General features: G+C 35.1%; 1 non-coding gene across 1 annotated transcript; it reads left to right on the top strand.

Annotated features, from left to right (window-relative positions):
- Positions 1–7,424: 7,424 nt before the first annotated feature.
- Positions 7,425–7,587, top strand: LOC145271644 (U1 spliceosomal RNA). The gene has a single exon (XR_013866047.1). It is a non-coding gene; the product is annotated as a U1 spliceosomal RNA (small nuclear RNA).
- The last annotated feature ends 17,205 nt before the right edge of the window (positions 7,588–24,792 follow it).

The raw sequence follows: 24,792 nt of genomic DNA, 5'->3' as shown, positions 1-24,792 counted from the left end.
TTCTCCTTAAACAGTATTCTATACACAATTATTACCTTACGTGGCAGACAACAAAAACGGCAGCACACAACATTATTAGACATATATGTGTGAAGAGTTATTTTATCTGGATTGTTTAGCAAATAGTGATAAGAACATCACACATATTTAAATTTGTGAAATTTTTGTTTAATGTTTTTATAAATCATAAGATATCGAATTTAACATTTCAGAAAAATCTGCTAATTTACAAAGAAAATATTTTAACTTTTATACTACGAAATATCTCTTATCAAATAAAGTAAGTGATACAAATTGAAATTTCTTTAGCATAAAATTTAACTTGCATCAATTAGTGATACATATGAGAACTCACACTGGGGAGAAGCCACATTCTTGTGAAGTGTGCGAATATTCTTGTTCACAAAAATCACAGTTAGTTACACATATGAGAACTCACACTGGGGAGAAGCCACATTCTTGTGAAGTGTGCGGATATTCTTGTTATCGAAAATCAAATTTAGTGACACATATGAGAACTCACACTGGGGAAAAGCCACATTCTTGTGAAGTGTGCGGATATTCTTGTTCACAAAAATCACAGTTAGTGACACATATGAGAACACACACTGGGGAGAAGTCACATTCTTGTGGAGAGTGTGGATATTCTTGTTATCTAAAATCAATATTAGTGACACATATGAGAACTCACACTGGGGAGAAGCCACATTCTTGTGAAGTGTGCGGATATTCTTGTTCACAAAAATCAAATTTAGTGACACATATGAGAACTCACACCGGGGAAAAGCCACATTCTTGTGAAGTGTGCGGATATTCTAGTTCACAAAAATCACATTTAGTGACACATATGAGAACACACACTGGGGAGAAGCCACATTCTTGTGGAGAGTGTGGATATTCTTGTTCTCTAAAATCAATATTAGTGAGACATATGAGAACTCACACTGGGGAGAAGCCACATTCTTGTGAAGTGTGCGGATATTCTTGTTCACAAAAATCAAAGTTACTGACACATATGAGAACTCACACTGGGGAAAAGCCACATTCTTGTGAAGTGTGCGGATATTCGTGTTCTGAAAAATCAAAGTTAGTGATACATATGAGAACTCACACTGGGGAAAAGCCACATTCTTGTGAAGTGTGCGAATATTCTAGTTCACAAAAATCACAGTTAGTGACACATATGAGAACTCACACTGGGGAGAAGCCACATTTCTGTGAAGTGTGTGGATATTGTTGTTCTCGAAAATCGCATTTAGTATCACATATGAGGATTCACACTGGGGAGAAGCCACATTCTTGTCAAATGTGTGGATATTCTTCTTCTTACAAATATTCATTAGTGAGACATATGAGAACTCACACTGGGGAAAAGCCCTATTGTTGTAAAGTGTGTGGATATTCTTGTTCTCAAAGCTCAGCATTAGTGAGACATATGAGAACTCACACTGGGGAAACCCTATCTTCTTGTGAAGTGTCTAAATATTCTTGTTCTCAAACATCAACATTCGTTACACATAGGAGAACTCACATTGAGGAGAATTGAATGCCTACTAGAAACAAATCCCGGGTGTCTTTGTCTCTCTGTACAGAGATTTACCAGGAACTCTGGTATAAGGATACTTTTAATTTTCAATTGGAAGTAAACTCTGATCAAAGACTACTATAAAAAGACATTAATAACCAAGTAATAAATTGGTTTCTTGAGGAGACGAAGATTATTTTCCATTGTTTCTGTTATATATTCGTTATCATCGAGGTTATCCTTGAGGGGTACCAAATTGAGCTTTCGTTACATTTGAATATGTTATATAGAGTTCTTCATTTAGGGGCACTTTTTACGTTTGGGTGTATACACTATATAACATCAAATATTCCGTGTGATTGTCTCTATATAAATGGTTGTGTGTTTGATTATTTGTTTGTGTGACATGTAATTTCTGAACCTACCTCTGCTTCTTCAAAACGGATCATCTGGAAATTTCTCATCCTGGAGGGAGACCTGATACCTGTTTGACGAGGATTTATCACTCCAAGATGATGAAATGGTTTTATAGTTTTTTATTTCACTTTCCCCAGAGGTTCTGCAGAAGTGGAAGTGAAATCGCTTGTGTGGGCTCTTCTTCACACACGTCAGCGTTAGTCTCCCCCTCCCCAGTTAAGAGGGGGAGGCCACGGAAAAACGTCCGTCTTCTTCAAAGCTTGAATCAAATCTCCCAGATCTAGCCAACCACGTCACTCATACGTAATTTGGTCAGCTGACCTTTGGTTCTGGTAAATGTGTCTACCTCCACGTTTACTCACCTCTCTCTCTCTCTCCCTCTCTATCTCTCTATTCTCTTATAGAGACACAGAGAGAGAAAACAGAAAGAGTAAGAAAGCCAGAGAGGGGGGGAGAGATGCTCGTTAACATTTCGCATATTTAAGGTATCAAAAATGGGGGAGGAAAAACAGTATTTGAGGCTCAATTAAAATCTTATCCCTTGGCAAAAGAAAAAACATCACTAACCACATCTAAGAATTAACTTTCAACATAAATATTTCCCAAAAGATGTTAGAGAGGCAATTGAGAATAAAGCTTTTAGTGAAGCAGCGATTGATTTTACCGAATCTAACACTGCTGAATTTGCCCAAACTCAGTGGAATAGGGAGGAAAATTGGACATTGATTTGGTCAATCGAATACGCATATATAAAATATCAAAAACTCACAGAAAGTTGTAAGCAATGGCAAAAGATGTTTAAGCACCACTGCCCTAAGAAGAAAGAGATTAAAAAGAAAAAGTTAACATGTCAGAAGTCTAATATTTTTAGAATAATGTCTTTTTCAAATATCTCAGCTAAAAAAGGATGTCCATGAAATGGCTAAAAACAACACTTGCCCAATCAGCAATGCCCTCTATTCTCAAGATATACATGTCAAGGATTCGTCACTTGACACTCAGCCCAACAGGTGAGGGGCCGGGAACCGGCCCAGCACCTGTTGGACTGAGGTACACCGCCTGGGTAATACCTAGGAGGTCCACCCTCCCAGCCCTTGCCACCGGGCTTTCCGGTGGGGCAAGTTTATTGCTTGCTGCCTGAGGTGCCCCGACCGCGGAATGCCGACGGGGTTACTCAGGCAATTTTTAAAATTGCAAGAGTGCCCCTTCTTTAGGGGAGCCTGCGGGTATCCCACTTTCCGGCCTTGTGCCACATATTGCTGATGTCGGCAGCAATTAAATTAAATAGGAGAATTGAATGCCTACTAGAAAAAAATCCCGGGTGTCTTTGTCTCTCTGTACAGAGATTTACCAGGAACTCTGGTATAAGGATACTTTTAATTTTCAATTTAAAGTAAACTCTGATCACATATTCGAATTTAATTGGGAATTAAAAATAAAAGTAAATCAACAAACTTGCAGGATTTCCTAAGCATAGCACTGGGTTATAGGAAAATAACGGTGCATCTTCTCCTATGTGTGTTGCCACAAGTATCAACACTAAGCTGGACACTATATAAGACCAGTAAAATTCTAGTCCTGAAATACGGCGAGGGCAAACAAATACTACTATAAAAAGACACTATAACCAAGTAATAAATTGGTTTCTTGAGGAGACGAAAATTATTTTCCACTGTTTCGCATATTTAAGGTATCAAAAATGGGGGAGGAAAAACAGTATTTGAGGCTCAATTAAAATCTTACCCCTTGACAAAAGAAAAAACATCACTAACCACATCTAAGAATTAACTTTCAACATAAATATTTCCCAAAAGATGTTAGGCAATTGAGAAGAAAGCTTTTAGTGAAGCAGCAATTGATGTTACCAAATCTAACACTGTTGAAGTTGCCCAAACTCAGTGGAATAGGGAGGAAAATTGGACATTGATTTGGTCAATCGAATACGCATATAAAAATACCAAAAACTCACAGAAAGTTGTAAGCAATGGCAAAAGATTTTTTAGCATCACTGCCCAAAGAAGGAAGATATTAAAAAGAAAAAGGTTAACATGTCAGAAGTCTAATTTTTTAGAACAATGTCTTTTCTGTGGAGCAAATATCTCAGCTAAAAAGGGATGTCCATGAAATGGCTAAAAACAACACTTGCCCAATCAGCAATCGCCTCTATTCTCAAGATCTGCCAAACCAATCAAGAAGACACAACAAATTCTCACCTGACAAAGCTCAGTGAGACAATGTCAACGAGTTCAAGTCTTACGTGCCTACCAAAAGCAAAGCAGAAATATAGCCGATGCGTCACTTCATCAAATAATGAAACATCTCCACAGGAATCACTCCCAACAGACCCAATACAATTTACATATGGGCAGACATACCAACAGTATGTCCCACTTCAACATGTGACACTGGACGTGGACCAGTTGGAACTAGAGGAAGAGCTGGTAAACAGGATAGAAATGGCACCGGGTCTGGCTGTTGAAGATCGACCCAGACTTTAAAAACTTAATATGAATAAAGCCTTCAAGATGCTTGTTTCAAAAGTCAATGATGGTCTCACAAGGATTACTCCCATTCATGCCACATTGAGTGAAATAAATAATACAACATACGGGGCAGCATGGTATATTATTACTTCAACACCAAGAGAGTAAAAGAGGAAACATGAAGACTAAATCATATAACTCAGCTTGGAGAAGAAAACTCCAACAGAAAATTGATAAAATCCGAGAGGAAACTCCCCAGATATCTTAATTCCTGTCCTGTGAAACTCCTGGCAAAAAACTACATAAGAATGTGAATAAGTTGAAAACTTATTATTCCCTCCAAGACAAAGCACAGCTAAAAGCTGAGATGTTAGTACATCAGGCTGAAATAAAAACCTTAGCTGCACAAATAAAAAATAAAACCAAAAACTTTGAAGGAAAAAGGATAAACTTTTTGCAACAAATCCAAGAATGGTCTATAGGAGCCTCGTTAAAGAAGAAATAAAGGTGAGCTCCTCAGTAACTCAGGAAGTTGAAAACTTCTGGAGGCCACTCTATGAGTACATTAAAGTACATCAGAAAACAACTGGATAAGTACCAGCAAAGAGAAGAACAAGGAGAAAGAAAAGATGACAGCTCTTAGAATTACCAAGGAAGCTGTCTGCAGGAATGTCGCTCAATGTAGTAATTTAAAGACCCCAGGAATAGACCACAAACCAAATCTCTGGCTGAAAGAAGTGAGCACATTTCATCATAACTATGCCAAGGCATTGAATAGAATCATCAGTAGTGATGACAAACCGCCTGAGTGGCTTACTGTAGGCAGTACATCACTTATTTTAAAAAATGAGGACACCCACATGGCAAACAAATATCGACAATCTTACACCGACAGAGATGACATTTATAATCGCTGATGCAACATACGACCATCTGGTTGCTGGCGATTACCTCGAAAATGAGAAGGTGTACGAGGAAAACATTGCACAAGACAACATTTCCTTGTAAATAGAACAATACTAGAAGACTGCAGAAGAAGACAAATAAATCTGTCAATGGCCTGGATTGATTACAAAAAGGCCTTTGACAGTCTACCTCATTCCTGGATACTTCGATGTTTGGAGCTGTATAATGTGCACGCAGATATTAAATCATTCCTTCAAAAGGAAATGGCCAGATCGTGCACATCAATTACGCTACAGCATATGAAAGGATGGATGCAGACCTTAAACATTAAGATCATTTTTTTCAATTAAAGGAGTAAGGACCAAAGTTTCATCTAAAAAAAAAAACGTGTTTTTTTAAAAAGTTTTTAAACTTCGGACTTTACAGGTAAATTTCTAAAAAAAACACTTTTTTGGTTTTAAATTTGGATATATTATTTATTGATCTTTTATCTTCAATTCGTGATATATAAAACTTTGGTGTGGAAATTAATTATTTACTTTTTAATATGCATTTCAAAATGCGAGGGGGTAAATTAAAAAACGTTTGTCTTAAATATTATATTCAGTTTATTGGAAAGAGCATAAAATTTCACATTGACCCTGAAAATATCGTAAAAATTTAATCAATAGAATTTTTTATAGATGTTTAAAGTTTAACAATTGAAAAATACTTAACTCGTAAAATTCACTTGATTTCATTACTGTTTTTAAAAAAATAAAAAAAATACTATTTCTATTACTTTTTATACAACTTTAATAGTTTATTTTGGAAGTATAATCCATAAAGAAAATAAACAACCCACTTTTAAAAAAGAAATTACGAGTTTTTGTTTATATTTTATTCGCAGTTTCGTGTTAGGAGTGTCAAAAATTCCCCCACCTCCCCAAATTCTGATACACCTTGAGATTAACATATCAAAAAAAATATATAGCGTCTATTGGCATTTTTTAAATTACTGCTCATGTAAGGCGAAATAACACTTCCGATCGTAATTTTTAATTTTGTTTCATCCGTCCTTTGATATGATTAATGGGTACTTGTACATTTTTATCAAGGCATAAAAAATGAAAATATTTTAAAGATTATATTTTACGTACTCGTTATGGAATAAAGTTTTCATGAAAAAAGAAATCACTTAATTTGATCAAGCAGTTTTTTTATTTGTTCTCATTGAAAAGATTAAATTTTAATGAGATCGATCGAGGAACACCAATGGGAGATAACCCCAATCATCGCTTAAAACAAGAGCAGAAAAATACTTAGATAATTGTTTTTTCATTTATTTTACAAAGTTTAAAAAAAATATTTTTTCATTTTGGTCCTTTGTTAATCATTCGTTTAAAGCCGTCCCCACTTGTGTCCCTAAATAGCCAAATGGCGATAATATACCGATTTCATTAAAATTCGATTTTCCTCTGTAAAAAAATATATATACTTGATCAAATTAAGTTATTTCTTCGGAGAACTTCATTCCATAACTGGTACGTAAATTATAACTCTTTTCTTTCAATATTTTCATTTTTTAATGTCTTGATTAAACTGTAGAAGTGCCAATTAATGACATACAAAATTGTTCGATCTAATTACATAAATATGTGGTTGTTTTTGTTAGTGCTTTGGTTTGAATTCTAAAAGTTTTCATTCGTTTGTATTTGTTCTCATTGAAAAGATTATGAATTTATGTTGTTCACATGTAAACGACCTTGACATTGAATATTACAGTAAAATGTAAGTTTTGTTAAGAATTGAGGTATTTTGTAAAAATGTTGGTACGTATAGTAAATTATTTGTTATGGATTATTGTTATTAGTGAATGAAATCTTGTGATATACTGATATTGGTGAGACTTATATGGAGGTATTTTAGTTTTTTATTGGTGTTTTTCGGTGGAAAGTATAGAAGTGGGATATAAAATCAGTGGTAGGCACCACATAAAATTAAACTTACCTTACGTAAATAAGGCCCGGTTCCCTTTTCCCTCCCTCCTCCCTCTCTCTCCACATTAAAAAACGGCTTTGTGCCTAATTTGCTCAGTGGGGAAGCAAATAAATAGCCTTACCTTACGTAGGAGTAACAGTGATCATTAAGGTCGTTCCCCCAGAGCGAGGCCCATCCATTGCACTGCGGTTGGGTTGACCTTTGCGATCGTCCCAAATGTGGACGACTCGGGCCTGCTATTTTTAAATGTGGGGTCTGCGTACGCGCTTACCCTGATAATACAATCAAAATCAGAAATCCTTTCCTATTCCTTCCAAGTACCTCTCACTCGTAGGTCTGTACTCCCTCCGCTTAATCATACTTAATCTCTAAATTTCTTACCAACCAAACACACGTGTTCCAATCTTATCCTTACACATCCATGCACAACACAGCATGACATGATGGCAAGCTGTATTATCATACAACACACAATCTTATGACGTCACAGACGATAAAAAAAGGTAGAACAGCGAGTAAGAAAAAGCAAAAAAAACGATTTTTTTTTAATCTCTCGCTAAACAAATTATCTTTTTTTTTTACACAGTGATCACCATTTATCAAGGCCCGGAATCAACTTAGGGATAAGGGTTATTGCAAGTACTTTACGTTAGTGTGGAGATTTGCTGAAGTGTTTACTTAAGGGGGCGGTTCATTAGGAATTTGTTAACGTTGGACTTGAAGACATCCAAGTTGTAGTCCGGTGGGAAGCAGGCAGACGTAACAGAGTTCCACAGGCGTGCACTTCTAAGAAAGAAGCTTTGTTCATGGAATCCACGTTTTGATTTAGGCACAGATATAGAGTGGGGGAAATTTTTCACAGTGGATTCAGCTAGACGGGTGTTTTTCGTGAATGATTGGCGAGGGGGGACCAGAGATTGGAGTTCAGACGAGCACCTGCCATCGAAATAACGATAAAACAAGGATAGGCTCGCAACGTCTCTTCTGTGGGAGAGAGGTTGCAGGGCAGAGAAAAGGGCATCGCCCACTAAGCTACGAAGTCTATTTTGTACTCTGTCAAGGCAGGATAGGCTGTGTTTAGCAGCTCCTGCCCAGATATGGCGGCAGTATTCCATCCTTGGACGTACTTGGCTTTTATATAAATAGAGAATTGCATCAGTAGTGAGATATCTTCTGGAGCGGTAGAAGGATCCAACCATCTTTCCAGCGACCTTGGCAACAAACTTGATGTACATGTTCCATTTCAGATCAGGAGTAAAGGTCAAACCCAGAAGCTTGTCAAAACATGGGGCCTCACCCAGACGAGAGCCATCCATCAAAATTGATGCCAGATGGGGATCAGAGCGTTGATGATGTAAGGATAGGAGTTTGGTTTTGGATGCATTAAAGGTAACCAGCCACATCTTCCCCCACTGAACCACGTGCTCGAGATCAGAGGAGAGAGAATCAGAGAGAACTTTGTCATTTACAGCCTTTGATGTGTTGCCGTAGATTGTCGTGTCATCAGCATAGATGTCAACAAATGATTTAAGTATGTGTTTAGGGAAGTCATTGATGTAGATCAGGAAGAGAGTTGGGCTCAGGATAGACCCCTGAGGGACTCCAGCATTTATATTGCAGGCCTCCGATTTTTGTCCATCTACCACTACTCTTATGAGCCTATCGGAGAGAAATGATTTAATGATTGAGAAAACATTTCTGTTCCTTTTTTTCTTCACACTTTCTTATCGCAATGGCCACAATTTCATCACAAGTCCTTAGTTTTGATTGGGGTTCGACATGTATTGTCGAATCATTCAAACTATTTCAACAACGAATGGAACTTTACTTCACCGTCAAAGCGAGGAAACACGAGGATGAAGCCCTTCTAGTACTTCTCGCGACCGGCGAAGAAGGTTTACGCCGGTATAATAGTTGGTCGATGTCGGATGATGATGGCAAGGATCCGCAAATCATATTTGCTGCATTTTTGGAGCAGCTAGAACCGGCAACAAATAACCGCGTTTGTAGACTGGAACTCGGAAAATACCAGAAGAGACCAAATGAAACAACCGACATCTTCGTCAACAGATGTCGACTATTGGCAAAGAAATGTGATTTCAGTGCTGACGAATTAAACGAACGCCCCGTCAAGTTACTAATTGCCAGCACACCAATACTCGAACTGCAAAAAGAAATGTTAAACAAACCGAAGGGTTACAGAATTGAGGAAGCTGTTAGATTAGCCCGTTCACACGAGGCTTCAGCAGTGTATGTCAACCAGCTTCACTAGTTACAGGAATGACCACAGATCGCCGCAGTAAGCCGCGGTACACACCAATGACAAGGGATTGACCAAAAACGCGGACAAACCTGGAAAAATTGTGGATGCAGTCACCGTTTTGGCAAAGAACACTGCCCTGCCAAAAATGATATATGCCACACATGTGGCAAAACAGGTCACTGGGCTACAGTTTGCATCTCAGAGAAGCACAACACCGAGAGACAACAAGGAAGGCCTGGTATAACAGTCATAACCAACAATGGGAGTTTGGCAAGAAAATAAACAGCGTCGCGTAACACGATGACAAAGCCATGACTGACATAGGCACGGCAATGGAGAACCTCACCTTTAGCTCCATCACAACTAACAGCGGAACGTCAGCAAACATGAAAGATCCTCGAAATGAGGCATTTTTGATCTAAGCATCAAGCTAAAGGACCACCCAGGCACTCGTACCTTCAATCTGAAAGTAGATTCAGGGGCACAAGCAATGCATTGCCTATCCGCATATTCTGCAACATGTACCCTAGCAGTATAGACGAAGCTGGAAACCCAATGCCGGATCACTCACCTCAACACAATGTCTGTTAACAGCCTACAACAATACCAGGATAAACTGTTATGGCACCACAACTTTTAGGTGCAAGTATAAAAACTCCCCATGGCTGGATACCCAATTCTATGTTGTTGATGTACCAGGAGCAGCCATATTGGGTATGCCAACATCAGTCGCTCTTAGGGTAGTGACAATGAACTGTGCCATCTCAGCCCAGCACCAACCCATCAATAATGTAGCTGACCTAATGCATCTATACCCTGAGAGATTTTACTGTATTGGTGAATTTCGGAACACTTACAAGTTGTTGTCAACCCCAATGTACCGTGCCACATAGACCCACAGAGAAGGACACCTATAGCCATGCGCGGTCAAATCAAATCGGACCTCGACAAGATGGAATCGCAAGGAGTCATTCCCCGCATTAACGAACCCACAAACTGGGTAAGCTCTCTCACTTATGTCATCAAACATGGCAACGCAATTAGAGTTTGCTTAAACCCACGCGCGCTAAACAAAGCTCTCATACAGCAATACCACCAAATTCCAACTGTCGAGGAGCTCAACCACCGATTTGCTGATGCAAAATTCTTCTCAAAGTTCGACTCTAAGTCTGGGTACTGGTCTATAAAGCTCGACCCTGAAAGTCAGCCGCTAACAACTTTTTAAACACCATTTGGAAGGTTTTGTTTTGAACGACTGCCATTCGGTTTGGGTGTCAGTCAGGACATCTACCAACTCGAGATGGACAGACTACTCGAGAAATGCACTGGTGTTTGTGGTATAGCTGACGATATCACCATATATGGGTCGACAGAGCAGGAACATGACGAAAACCTAAGACGTTTCATGAAGATCGCAACCATGAAGGGCTTACCTTGAACTCGGAGAAGCGCAATATCAAATGCCGTGAAATATCCTTTTTTGGAAACCTGTACACACATACCGGATTAAAACCAGACCCGGCGAATGTACCTGGCTTACTGAAAATGCCTGAACCACATAACAAGACGGAACTACAACAATTCTTGGGTATGATGACATACCTGTCTCGTTTTGTCAAAGACTTCAGTTCCAAGACAGCAGTGTTGCGTGACCTATTACGCAAGGACTCTGATTTCCAGTGGGAACCACACCATGAGGAAGCTTTCAAAAAGATAAAAAGTAAAGTATCCGAAACGTCCCTGCTCCACTATTTTTACCCTAAAAACCGATATACATGCACTTTGATGCGAGTTTACATAGAATCGGTGCAGCTCTGCTACAACCAGATGAGGATGGCAATCTATCGCCTCTCACATATGTTAGCAAGAGCCTCACACAGACAGAACAGAGATACGCATGTATCGAACTGGAGCTACTGGCCATCGTATTTGGCACACAGAGATTCCACACATACCTTTATAGCCACAATTTCCAAACCACAAACCCCTCACTGTGATCATCGACAAACCGCTCACCTCAGCCCCGGCACGTCTGCAAAGAATGCTAATAAAACTCCAAGGATACAACTTCAGGCTCACATATAACAAGGGATCTGACAACATCTTGGCTGATGGATTATCGCGCCTACCACCATCTTGTAATGCGGCTCTTATGGAACTTGATGTCCGGGTTGATACAGTTCGTTTTTCCACTAATTACATTGAACAGCTAAGACAGTGTACGACAGCGGATCACCTGCTTAATTAGCTGAGAGAGACCACCATCACGGGATGGCCAGAGACAATGTAGCAACTGCCCATTGACATTATAGTGTTCTGGGGCCTAAGAGATCAGCTCTCAATTGCCCTCAAATGACAACAAATAGTCATCCCCCAGACACTTCAAAAAGACATATTAGAACAACTACATGCTTCTCATTTAGGACAAGAGAACACAAAACTCCTTGCCAAGGATACTGTTCACTGTCAAAAGCATCAGCCCTCCCAAATGCAAGAGCCGCTAATGCAACATGACATCCTAACAAAGCCATGGGACGTAGTTGGCACAGACCTGTTTGATCTCCACAGAAGTCAATGGTTGATCATAGCTAACTATTACTCAAAGTATCCTATAGTCAAACGCCTACCTGATCATTCACCAAGCAGTGTCATAGTGAACATTCTTCTCAGAGTTTGGCATACCATTAATAATAGTCAGCGATAACGGACCACACTGTTCAAGTCATCTCTATCACGAATTCGACAAAGAATGGGGCTTCTATCATGAGACCACTTCACCTCGGAGACCACAGGGGAATGGCTTCATAGAACGTCAAATAAGGACTATCAAGAATATTTTCAAGAAACCCAAACAGTCGGGACCAACTCCTGAGATCGCACTGCTGCACTGGCGCTGCAGCCCAATTTCAAGTGTCATACCAAGCCCTGCACAACTACTCATGGGTAGACGAATCCAATCTCCACTGATCACCAAAATCAGAAACGACAACCATGATTAGTATCAGATATACAGCGCATTCCAACAACGCCAGCAGAACCAAAAGAGGTATTTTGACCGACATGCACTTAAGGAAGATCTATCACCCCTATACCATGGTCAACGAGTAAGGGTACAGAATCTTTTGTCTGGAAGCTGGGACCCAGCGACTGTAGTATCCCAGGTAGATGGTCACCGTTCCTATCTCCTGGAGAATGTCAATGGGCATGTGCTGCTGCGAAGAAACCGACTACACATAAGAAATATTCCAGTGATGCATACCCCACAAATGTCGCAAGACCTCCCCAACACAGCTCCACAAAATGTGCGACGTCTGTGGATCCACTTGTGTGTGTGTGCATCCCCAAACATACCAAATGACACTCAAAAACGTACCCGTAGTGGTAGGGTGGTACGACCACCATCAAAAATGAACTTATGGTGAGCACACACTCATAACCTCCCAGCAAACATCTCATGGGGCAGAATAATCCCCTGCTTCGCTGTAGCTGTTCAGGCAGTCTACCCTGAACCAGCTTTTCCATTTTCTTTGTTTTGTTTTACATACCTAAGTCATCTTTGTTTTCAGAGAAAGGGAGATGTAATGATAGCGCTGCTCTTTCGCTTCAGTAACTTTTATATAGACTCTTTCGTTCTGGTTTCGTGATCTAACATTTGTATGCACTCACACATGCACATAGCAATTAATCAATAAAACGGGGCGCCATTATTCAGTTCCCTTCTTACCAACCAAACACACGTGTTCTAATCTTATTCTTACACATCCATGCACAACACAGGATGACAGGGGTCAAAATGTTTATACATTTTGAGCATCGGCATTCATTTTGCCCGTACCTATAATTACATTATGAAACTTGCAACTTATTGTTAGCAAAACTTATTGTTATCAAAACTTATTGTTATCAAAACTTATTGTTATCAAAACCGATTCAGTTAAACTTATGCTGATCTTCCCTTATTATTTCAAACTTAATTTACAATTTTAATTGTTTAAAAATGCAATCCGCACTCAGCGAACAGCAATAAAACTGCAGTACATGTTTCTGGCTTTTGTGCTCACATCTGTTGAATTATGTGGACTGTATTAATAAAGGGTTAGTGAGAACATGGAGAGAAGCGAAAGACCCACGTGTGAACGGGACGAAAGCTTTATTAACACTAAGAAGGAGTAGTAGTTTTTGCTAATACGATATACCACGTGATTGTGTGGTGGGAGGTTGCAGGCAATATTGATGGTGGGAGTAATCCCAATCAAGGGGAGATAACTCGTGTTACTTGATGTATATAACATTAGTTTTTAACTAAAAATAAAAGAGTTTTTATTTTTATTTTATATGTATTTAATTAGTGTTAAATTATCTGACTGGAAGCCTCGTTGTGAAGTGTGTTGTTGTTATTCTCCTTTCTGTCCCCATGTATTTAATTAGTGTTGTATCTGACTGGAAGCCTAATTGTTCTTCCTCTTGCTGTGAAGTTTGTTTTTGTTGTTCTCTGTTCCCTGCCCGTTTGTGGTACGGCTTGTCCTGGACTATTTTCTTGACTGAATATCTTTTCATAGTCGTGTGTAAGTTTACGTGCTGGATTTTTATGTGTTTTTTTTTTTATATCTTTAACATTCTCCTTGTTCTATCTTTGCTAAATACGAACGAGGCTCTTTTTTTACACAGTGGTCATCACTTATCAAGGCCCGGAAGCCACTCAGGGATAGCATAGATGTCAACGAATGATTTAAGTATGTGGTTAGGGAGGTCATTGATGTAGATCAGGAAGAGAGTTGTTTTAGTTTTCTTAACAATTTTACCTTTCAGGTTCGATTTTCCTTGGCACCGAATACGAACAGTGTCATCGTTGCTTAGTGTTGACAGTTCTTTAGACATTTTTTTATCTACTTTATGCCTTTTCATTGCTTTATTATGCATGAAGTTAAGAAGGTTTGTCCTAAGCGTTCTTAGTGTCATATGGGTCTTGGTTGCTTTTATATGACTTTATTATTGTCCTTTTTATAGTTTCTTTCTACTAGTACTAGTAAATCCCAATCTTTAGCAAAAAATCGTATAAATTCTGATGATGCGAACTATGGTCCTTTTCGCTGATCGCAATTTGTGGAAAAGCAAATTTTGCGAAAAGTGTTTTTTTTAATTTTCTTGAATCACTGTGCATAATTTACATTCATCAAGTTTGTGGATATCAAAGTATCTCGTTGTGTAGTCTATTATTACTACATATGCTTTATTGTATAAATAAAAAATGTCAGCCGAAACTTACGTCCATGGTGTTACTGGTATTTTATGGTGCATTAGAGATTCTAACGGTTGTTGGTTTCTATGATTTAAACAGTGTGTGCACATGTGCCTATCATTTCTGTTATCTGATGATTTATGTTGATCCAATATATGACTTCCTTTGCTCGTGCAATGCATTTCTCTATTCCTAAGTGTCCCGTATGGATCTTTTGTAGGACTTCTTTTCTTAAAGAGGTGGGGACCACTATTCGTGTACCTTTTAGTATTGGTCCTTCGCCGACCGATATCTCATCCCGAACTGGCATATACGGCGCTATTTTGAGTGGTACGTCTTTATTTTCTGGCCAAGTTGACGTTGCATATTTTATATGCATTTGTAATGTTCGGTCTCTTCTCGATGGACGTCAAGTTTTTGGTCGCTCATAGGGTATTCTTTTAGAATCGTATGGATATATTTGCCCATCACCATATCAGGTATCTCTTGTGTGCTGTCCCATATATATACACGAGATAATGCATCATCAATTACGGATTCTCGACCTGGGATATATAACACTTTAAATTTATATTTTTGGAGTGCCATGAGAAATCTTTGTATTCTCGGAGGGATTTTCGTGATTGATTTTTTTTTAATCTGCCTTAATGGTTTATGATCATTTTCAATATAAAATTTTCTTCCATAGATGAATTGGTGAAATTTGTTACAGGCAAACACTATGCTAAGTGTTTCCAATTAAATAGGACAATAGTTTTGTTCAGCAGGAGTTGTCGATCGTGATGCGTATGATACGGGTAGCCATGTTTCATTATGTTATTGTTGTAGAACTGCGTGCACGTCATTGCCAGCATCAGTGGTAACTTTTATTTCTTTAGAAGGATCATAGAATTAAAAAAATTGTTATTATATATTTTAATTTCTCTACAGCCTCTATTTGAGATTTTTCAAATGACCAGAGTGCATCGTTGTGTAGGAGTTTTCTTAGCGGTGTAGTTACCTCCGAATATTCCGCTATGAATTTATATAGGTGATTTGTTCGCCCCCAAAATCATTATGTCTTTTGTTTATTTTCGGGAAGAGGCATGTCTATGATAGCCTGTATTTTGGAGGGGTGTATTCCTCATGAGTGATAAGACGGCCTAAGTACATATGGATCAACTGCTTTCAGAAGCCCACAGTATTAATGCAGAAGTCCTTCTGGCGTCCATCCTAGGCCCAACTCTCTTCCTGATCTACATTAATGATCTCCCAAAACACATACTTTAATCATTCGTTGACATCTATGCTGACGACACGACCATCTATGGCAACACATCAAAGGCCGTAAATGACAAAGTACTCTCTGATTCTCTCTCCTCTGATCTTGAGCGCGTGGTACAATGGGGGAATAGATGGCTGGTTACTTTTAATGCATCACAAACCAAGCTCCTATCTTTACATCATCAACGCCATGCCCCATCTGACATCAATTGAAATGGATGGCTCTCGTCTTGGGAAGGCTTTATGTTCTGACAAGCTTCTGGGATTGACCTTTACTTCTGATCTGAACTGGAACACGTACATCGTCTGTTGTCAAGTTCGGTGGGAAAATGTGGGATCCTTTTACCGCTCCAGTAGATATCTCACTGCTGATGCAATTCTCTATCTATATAAAAGCCAAATACGTCCAAGGATGGAGATCTACTGCCACATCTGGGTAGGAGCTGCTAAAAACTTATGCTGCCTTGATAGAGTACAAAATAGACTTCGTAGCATAGTGGGGGTGCACCTTTCTCTTCCCTGCAACCGCTCACAAACACAGAAGAGACGTTGCGAGCCTGTTTTATCGTTACTTCCGTGGCAGGTGCTCGTCTGAGCTCCAATCTCTGGTCCTCCCTCGCCAATCTTTCACGAAAAACACCGGTCCACCTGAAACCACTGTCAAATATTTTCCCCACTCTTTATCTCTGCCTAAATAAAAACGCAGATTCCATGAACAAAGTTTCTTTCTTAGAAGTCCACGCCTGTGGAACTTTCTTTCGTTTGCCTGTTTTCAAACTGACTACAACTTGGATGTCTTCAAGTCCAATATAAATAAATTCCTGATAAACCGCCCCTTTAAGTAAGACATTTGATCAAATCTCCATTACTAACGATTAATACGATATTATCCCATTGATTAATGTATGCACAATAGTCTTTAATCAGCAAGTGGCTTCCGGGTCTTGATAAGTGGTGACTACCATGCAAAAAAGAAGAATTCAATTATAAATTTCAAACAATCGGTTTTTGAATCGAAAATTAGAGACATTTTTTCGATTCCAATACCTCAAAAAGTTCCGACATTTTTTACAACCCTTTTCGGTATAAAATTTCAATTTTTTGTTAGCTTTTATTTATTTGTATTTTTTTAATTTCTATTTTATACTTACAAACTGCCGCCACCTTGTATGTGCCGTCAAAAGTTACGATTTAAAAAAACAAAACTTTTCGGTATAAAATTTCAGATATTTTGTTAGCTTTTATTTTTTATGTTTTTTTCTTTTTTCTATTTTTACCCCCTCAAAATCCGGCGCCCCCTGACATGGGCTGCTCGTAAAATAGGGGCGCATTTTTCTGCTTTCGATACCTCCTAAAGTTCTGAGTTTTTACAAACTTTTCGGTAAAAAATTCCGATTTTTTATTAGCTTTAATTTTTTTCAATTTCTAATTTCCGCTTATAAAATAGGGACACATTTTTCTGAATTAAATTATAAATGTCAAACAATCGGCTTTTGAATCGAAAATTAGAGACACATTTTTCCGATTCCGATACCTCAAAAAGTTCCGATTTTTTTACAACCTTTTCGGTATAAAATTTCAAATTTGTTTGTTAGCATTTATTTATTTGTATTTTTAAAATTTTTCTATTTTATCCTTACAAACTGCTATTTTCTATTTTTACCCCCTCAAAATGCTGCGTCCCCTGACATGGGCTGCTCATAAAATAGGGACACATTTTTCTGCTTTCGATACCTTCAAAAGTTCCGAGTTTTTACAAACTTTTCGGTAAAAAAATCCGATTTTTTATTAGCTTTTATTTATTTTTTCTATTGTATATTTCGAATTTCTCAATGACGTGTTTCTGATGTCGATATCTCTACAAGTCCCGATGTTTTACAACCTTTTCGGCATAAAATTTCAGATTTTTTCTTAGCTTTCATTTATTTTTATTTTTTCGTTTTACCCTCTCAAAATGCTGCCCTCTTGAACGTCTCGCCCGGGGCGGACCGATCCCCGCCCGGTCTTGATACGCCACTGTGTGAACTACATAATCCCTGACACGAACAGAGGACTCTAGACTTTACCATGAAAGTGAAAAAACTCTAAGATACAAAGAACTCTGTCGTACGGAAATGAAAGCTTCCAATGATTGACTTGCATTGAATTACAACTTTTGATACTGGACATAGAATGGTAAAATGATAATCTGATAAAAATAACGAAATACAGTTTACGGGTTTAGAAAGTTTACATCTGCACATTTTACACGTGTCATAAACTTGTTCATGTTTCACAAAGATACAACTGAGAAATTTTAATAATCATTTCTATACTGAATTTTCAAATGTAATGTTTATTTATCTGTGACTTTCAATCTTGAATGAATAAAAGAACAAAAATATATTTAAAGAAATAATTTTATTTACAATCTTTTAATTAAAATAAAAGAAACAGTTGAAAATCTAATTAAAAATTGGGAATGAAAAATATATAAAATGTTTGAAGCATTTTATGAGTCAGACGTTGGTAAAAATGTATAATTTTATTTCCAATCTGTTAATTAATTAAAGAAAAGAAACTGTTAAAATTCTAATTAAAAATTGGGAATGAAAAATATATAGAACAAAAGAAATTGATTTTTTGCATCTTGAAATTATTTGTCTTGGTTGCCATATGCGTCCTGTGTTTTGCATCTTGAAATTATTTGTGTTGGTTGTCATATGCGTCCGGTTTTTTGCATCTTGAAATTATTGGTGTTAGTTGTTACATACGTCCAGTTTTTTGCACCTTGAAATTATTGGTGTCGCTTGTAATATGCGTCCAGTTTTTTGCATCTTGAAATTATTGGTGTTGCTTGTAATATGCGTCCAGTTTTTTGCATCTTGAAATTATTCGTGTTGCTAGTAATATATGTGCAGTTATTTGCATCTTGAAATTATTGGTGTTGCTTATTATATGCGTCCAGTTTTTTGCAATAAAAATTATTAGTGTTAGTTGTCATATGCGTCCAGTTTTTTCCATCTCGAAACTATTGGTGTTGCTTATCATATGCGTCCATTATTTTGCATCTTGAAATTATTGGTTTTGCTTTTCATATGCGTCCAGTTTTTTCCATCTTGAAATTATTGGTTTTGCTTGTCATATGCGTCCAGTTTTTTCCGTCTTTAAATTATTGATGTTGGTTTTCATATGCGTCCAGTTTTTTCCATCTTAAAATTATTGATGTTGGTTGTCATATGCGTCTAGTTTTTTGCATCTTGAAATTAGTGGTGTTGGTTGTCATATGCGTCCAGTAATTTTCCTCTTGATATTATTGATGTTGTTTTTCATATACGTTCAGTTTTTTTTTGCAATAGACATTATTGGTGTTGGTTGTCATATACGTTCAGTTTTTTTTTGTAATAGCAATTATTGGTGTTGGTTGTCATATACGTTCAGTTTTTTATCCATATAAATTATTGGTGTTGCTTGTCATATACGTTCAGTATTTTGTATCTCGAAATTATTGGTGTTGGTTTTCATATGCGTCCAGTTTTTTGCATCTTGAAATTATTGGTGTTAGTTCTCATATACCACCAGTTTTGTGATTAGAATTTACTACTGTTGGTTGTCATATACGTCCAGTTTTTTGCAATATAAATTATTGGTGTTGCATGTCATATACGTCCAGTTTTTTGCATCTTGAAATTATTGGTGTTGCATGTCATATGCGTCCAGTTTTTTGCATTTTGAAATTATTGATGTTGGTTGTCATATATGTCCAGGTTTGTTCAATAGTGTTGGTTTTTATATACTTCGGTTTTTGCACCTTGACATTATTTGTGTTGTCATATAGATCCAGTTATCTTTCAATTGAAATTATTACTGTTGGTGGTCATATATGTTCAGTTTTATTGGATAGAATTATTGGTGTTGGTAGTGATATAGGTCCCGTTTTTATAATAGACATTATTGGCGTAGGTTTGCATAAATGGCCAGTTTCTACAATAGAAATTATTGGTGTTTTTTGCCGACTGTTTTGTTTTGGTTCGCAGCAGATATTTTTATGATATTATTTGTTTGACTGTCTTATTGCATAATCTTATTGACTGTGTGTATGTACGGATGAAGTGTATTCTTGTATGGAAGTATTTTAAGATTATCCTTTATTAAGAAAGTTGATTTTACTACAAATATCTATAACTTAAAAATATTATCGGTTTTTATATATTTTTACAAATTTCGGAAATGAAGGTTTTATATGTTCCTCGTACATCATTGCAATGAACTTCTTTTCAGCATGATTTTCGGATTTGTTAAACAAATATGTTTTGGGAATATGTTAAACTAATAGGTTTTTAGTATATTCAAAAACATATTACTTTAACATATCCAAAAATCATATTAGGTTATCATATTCCAAAAGTATATTAGTTTAACATATTCCTAAAGCATATTGGTTTAACATATTCCAAAAACATACTAGTTTAACATATTCCAAAAACATATTAGCTTAACATATTCCAAAAATGTTTTCGAATATGTTAAACCAATATGTTTTTGGATATGTTAAACTAATATTTTAGGATATGTTAAATTAATATGTCTATAGGATATGTTAAACTTCTATGTGTTTAGGATATGTTTAACTAATATGATTTTTGGCTATATTAAACTAATATGATTTTTGGATATGTTAAACTAATATCTGCTGAATATGTTAAACTAATATTTTTTTGATAAGTTAAACTAATATGTTTTTGGGTATGTTAAACTAACACATTTTTTGACATATTAAACTTATATGTTTTTTTCTGAAAAAGTCTCCTTAGATAACAAAGTGTAGGGTTTAAATTGGTTATTTTTTAAGTAATTATTTCATTAAATTTAATGCTGAATCAATTTGTGGAAAAAGTTTTCATGTTTTTTTTTTAATTTATTTATCCAGTTATCCATGGTGTTACTCTTAGTTGTTTTATTGTAGAGTGCATGAACTCTGCTTTAGATCTTATTTCAATTATTTTGGGAAAAGTTTTCATTATTCTTTATGTCGTAAAATTATTTTTGATTTGATCGACTTGTAGAAGTACAAGTCTTCATTTGTCTCACTAAGGTTGAGTTTTTAGAAATAGAATATTCACGATATACAAGACTATTTCTTTTCCCCACTGTGAGTTCTCATATGTTTCATTAAATTTGATTTATTAGAACTAGAGTAATCACATATTTTACAAGAATATGGCTTTTCACCACTGTGAGTTCTCATATGTCTCACTAAACTTGACATTTGAGTAAAAGAATAATCACATATTTTACAAGAATATGGCTTTTCACCACTGTGAGTTCTCATATGTCTAACTAAATTTGACTTTAGAGTAAAAGAATAATCACATATTTTACAAGAATATGGCTTTTCACCACTGTGAGTTCTCATATGTCTAACTAAATTTGACTTTCTAGAACAAGAATATGCACACATTCTACAAGAATATGGCTTTTCTTTAGTGTGAGTTCTCATATGCCTAACTAACTGTGATTTCTTCGAAAAGGAATATTCACACATATTACACTTATATGATTTTTCGCCATCGTGAGTTTTAGTATGCTCCATTAAATCTGATTTCCTAGAGGAAGAATATCCACACACTTCACAAGAATATGTTTTCTCGCCAGTGTGAAATCTCATATGTGACTTTAAATCTGATTTTCCAGAACTAGAATAATCACACACTTCACATAAATATGTCTTTTTCTCTGTGTGAGTTTTTATATGTGTCACTAAATTTGATTCATCAGAACAATTATATTCACGTATTTCACGTGAATATGCATCTTCTGCACTGTGAGTTATTATATGTATTACTAAATTTATTTTATTTGAACAATTATATTCACATATTTCACAAGAATATAAATTTTCTGCACTGTGAGTTCTAGTATGTGTTATTAAATCTGATTCATCAGAACAAGAATATTCACATATTTCACAAGAATACATCTTTTCACCAGTAAATGTTTATAAAAATAATAATCAGTTCAAATACATCTTTTCACCAGAAAATGTTTATAAAAATAATGATCAGTTCAAATAAATCTTTTGACCGGTAAATGTTTATAAAAATAATGATCAGTTAAAATACATCTTTTCACCAGAAAATGCTTATAAAAATAATGATCAGTTCAAATAAATCTTTTGACCGGTAAATGTTTATAAAAATAATGATCAGTTAAAATACATCTTTTCACCAGAAAATGCTTATAAAAATAATGATCAGTTCAAATAAATCTTTTGACCGGTAAATGTTTATAAAAATAATGATCAGTTAAAATACATCTTTTCACCAGAAAATGCTTATAAAAATAATGATCAGTTCAAATAAGTCTTTTGACCGGTAAATGTTTATAAAAATAATAATCAGTTCAAATACATCTTTTCACCAGAAAATGCTTATAAAAATAATGATCAGTTCAAATAAATCTTTTGACCGGTAAATGTTTATAAAAATAATGATCAGTTAAAATACATCTGTTAATGTTTATAAAAATAATGTGTTATGAAATCTGATTCATCAGAACAAGAATATTCACATATTTCACAAGAATACATCTTTTGAGCAGTTAATGTTTATAAAAATAATGATCAGTTCCAATTCATCAAAATTGTTCAACCATGAATATCTGTAAATAAAAAATGAAATTCAATTTTTTAGTATTTGCATTCAGTTTGTTTTATCTTAAATGGTAAAATATTTCATTAACATCCAGACTCTTAATTGATTCATTCTTTTACGTTTTAATTATTTGAATAAAAATTGTCTCCGTTTACATGGTATTCGTTATGACACGTTAATACGTTTTACTTTGAATGAGAATTTCAAACTGAGATTTGATCATTCCTTTGACTGTCGCTATCATTTACATGAAACAAACTTTTGTGAACGTTTTCTACCCAAATAACGAAAGCCTGATTTAATTCATACTTTGATTCATAGAGCTCTCAGGAGTTATTGACCTAGCAGACTTTACTCTGAAAAGAGATAGGACGAGGAAAATATTCATTAAAATGCTTATCCAGAAGATCTTATTAAAAAATGAAGATTTCAAATCATCAAAATTATTATGCTTTAAAATGTATTTTTATTTCAAATTAATTTTTATTAAAAGTATATAATTGAAAAACACATTGTTAGTATAATTATAATTTGTTTCCTTAGGTTTGGTGTATACTATTAGACCTACCCGTCTTTTGCGCAAAGTCATTGTGCTTTATGTCAACTGCGGTAACATTGTTTATCAGTTTAAATTCAAATGTGATGCTGATTTTGTGGGACGTGCTTTCATGTATTTAGAGATCCGGATAAAGCAGGACAATCCATTTAAATTTAAAAAAGGAAGGATAAGATTTGCATCTCCCTTCCTCTTCAACTGGAGACGCAGCAATCAACCAGCATTTGGTTGAAAGTAAATGCTGTGTCAGTAATTATATTAAAATAAAGTGTCAATAATATAATAAAATAAAGTGGTTTAAGGTCATACGTCGAGCTGAGCTTACAATTATATGAATGAATTAAAACCTTTAATCATATGAATATAAAATTATACAATTATATAAATAAATTAAAACCGTTAATCATTTTCATATAAAATTATACAATTATATAAATGAATTAAACCATTTAATCATTTGCATATAAAATCATACAATGATATAAATGAATTAAAACATGTAATCATTTACATATAAAGTAATACAATTATATAAATGGATTAAAAAAATTAATCATTTACATATAAAATTATACAATTATATAAATGAATTGAACACATGTAATCATTTACATATAAAATTATACAATAATATAAATGAATTGAAACATTTAATCATTTGCTATTTAAAATTATACAATTATATAAATGAATTAAACCATTTAATCATTTGCATATAAAAGCATACAATAATATAAATGAATTAAAACATGACATAATTGGCATATAAAATTATACAATTATATAAATGAATTAAAAAATAATCATTTACATAAAAAATTATATAATTATACAAATGAATTAAAAAAATAAATCATTTACATATAAAATTATACAATTATATGAATGAATTAAAACATTTAATCATTTGCATATAAAACTGTACAATCATATAAATGATTAAAACTTTAATCATTTGCATATAAAATTATGAAATTATATGAATAAATTAAACAAATAATCCTTTACATATAAAATTATACAATTATATAAATGACTTAAAAAATTAATCATTTACATATAAAATCAGACAATTATATAAACGAATTAAAACATTTACTCATTTGCATATACAATTGTACGATTATATAAATGATTAAACTTTTAATCATTTGCATACAAAATTATACAATTATATGAATGAATTAAAAAATCCAATCATTTACATATAAAATTATACAATTATAAAAATGAATTAAAAAGTTTAATCATTATATAAATGGATAAAAACATTAAATCATTTGCATACAAAATTATAATATTATATAAATAATTACAACGTTTACTAATTTGCATATAAAATTATAAATTATATAAATGGATGTAAACATTATATAAAACATATATACTCAGTTTGAAAGTAATAAACTTATGATACTACACTCTTGCAAAACACCCAACACGATGACTGGACTGGGAATACATTTCGATGGGAATTAAATAACACTACAAATAAAAACACCCGATGATACAAAGCTCTTGCAACACA

The sequence above is a fragment of the Euprymna scolopes genome, chromosome 46, assembly GCF_053919585.1.
Source record: "Euprymna scolopes isolate OS-2025 chromosome 46, ASM5391958v1, whole genome shotgun sequence".
In the NCBI taxonomy this organism is placed as follows: domain Eukaryota; kingdom Metazoa; phylum Mollusca; class Cephalopoda; order Sepiida; family Sepiolidae; genus Euprymna; species Euprymna scolopes.
The sequence above is the reverse complement of the archived record's forward strand: the minus strand, read 5'-3'. Positions and strand labels throughout refer to the sequence as shown.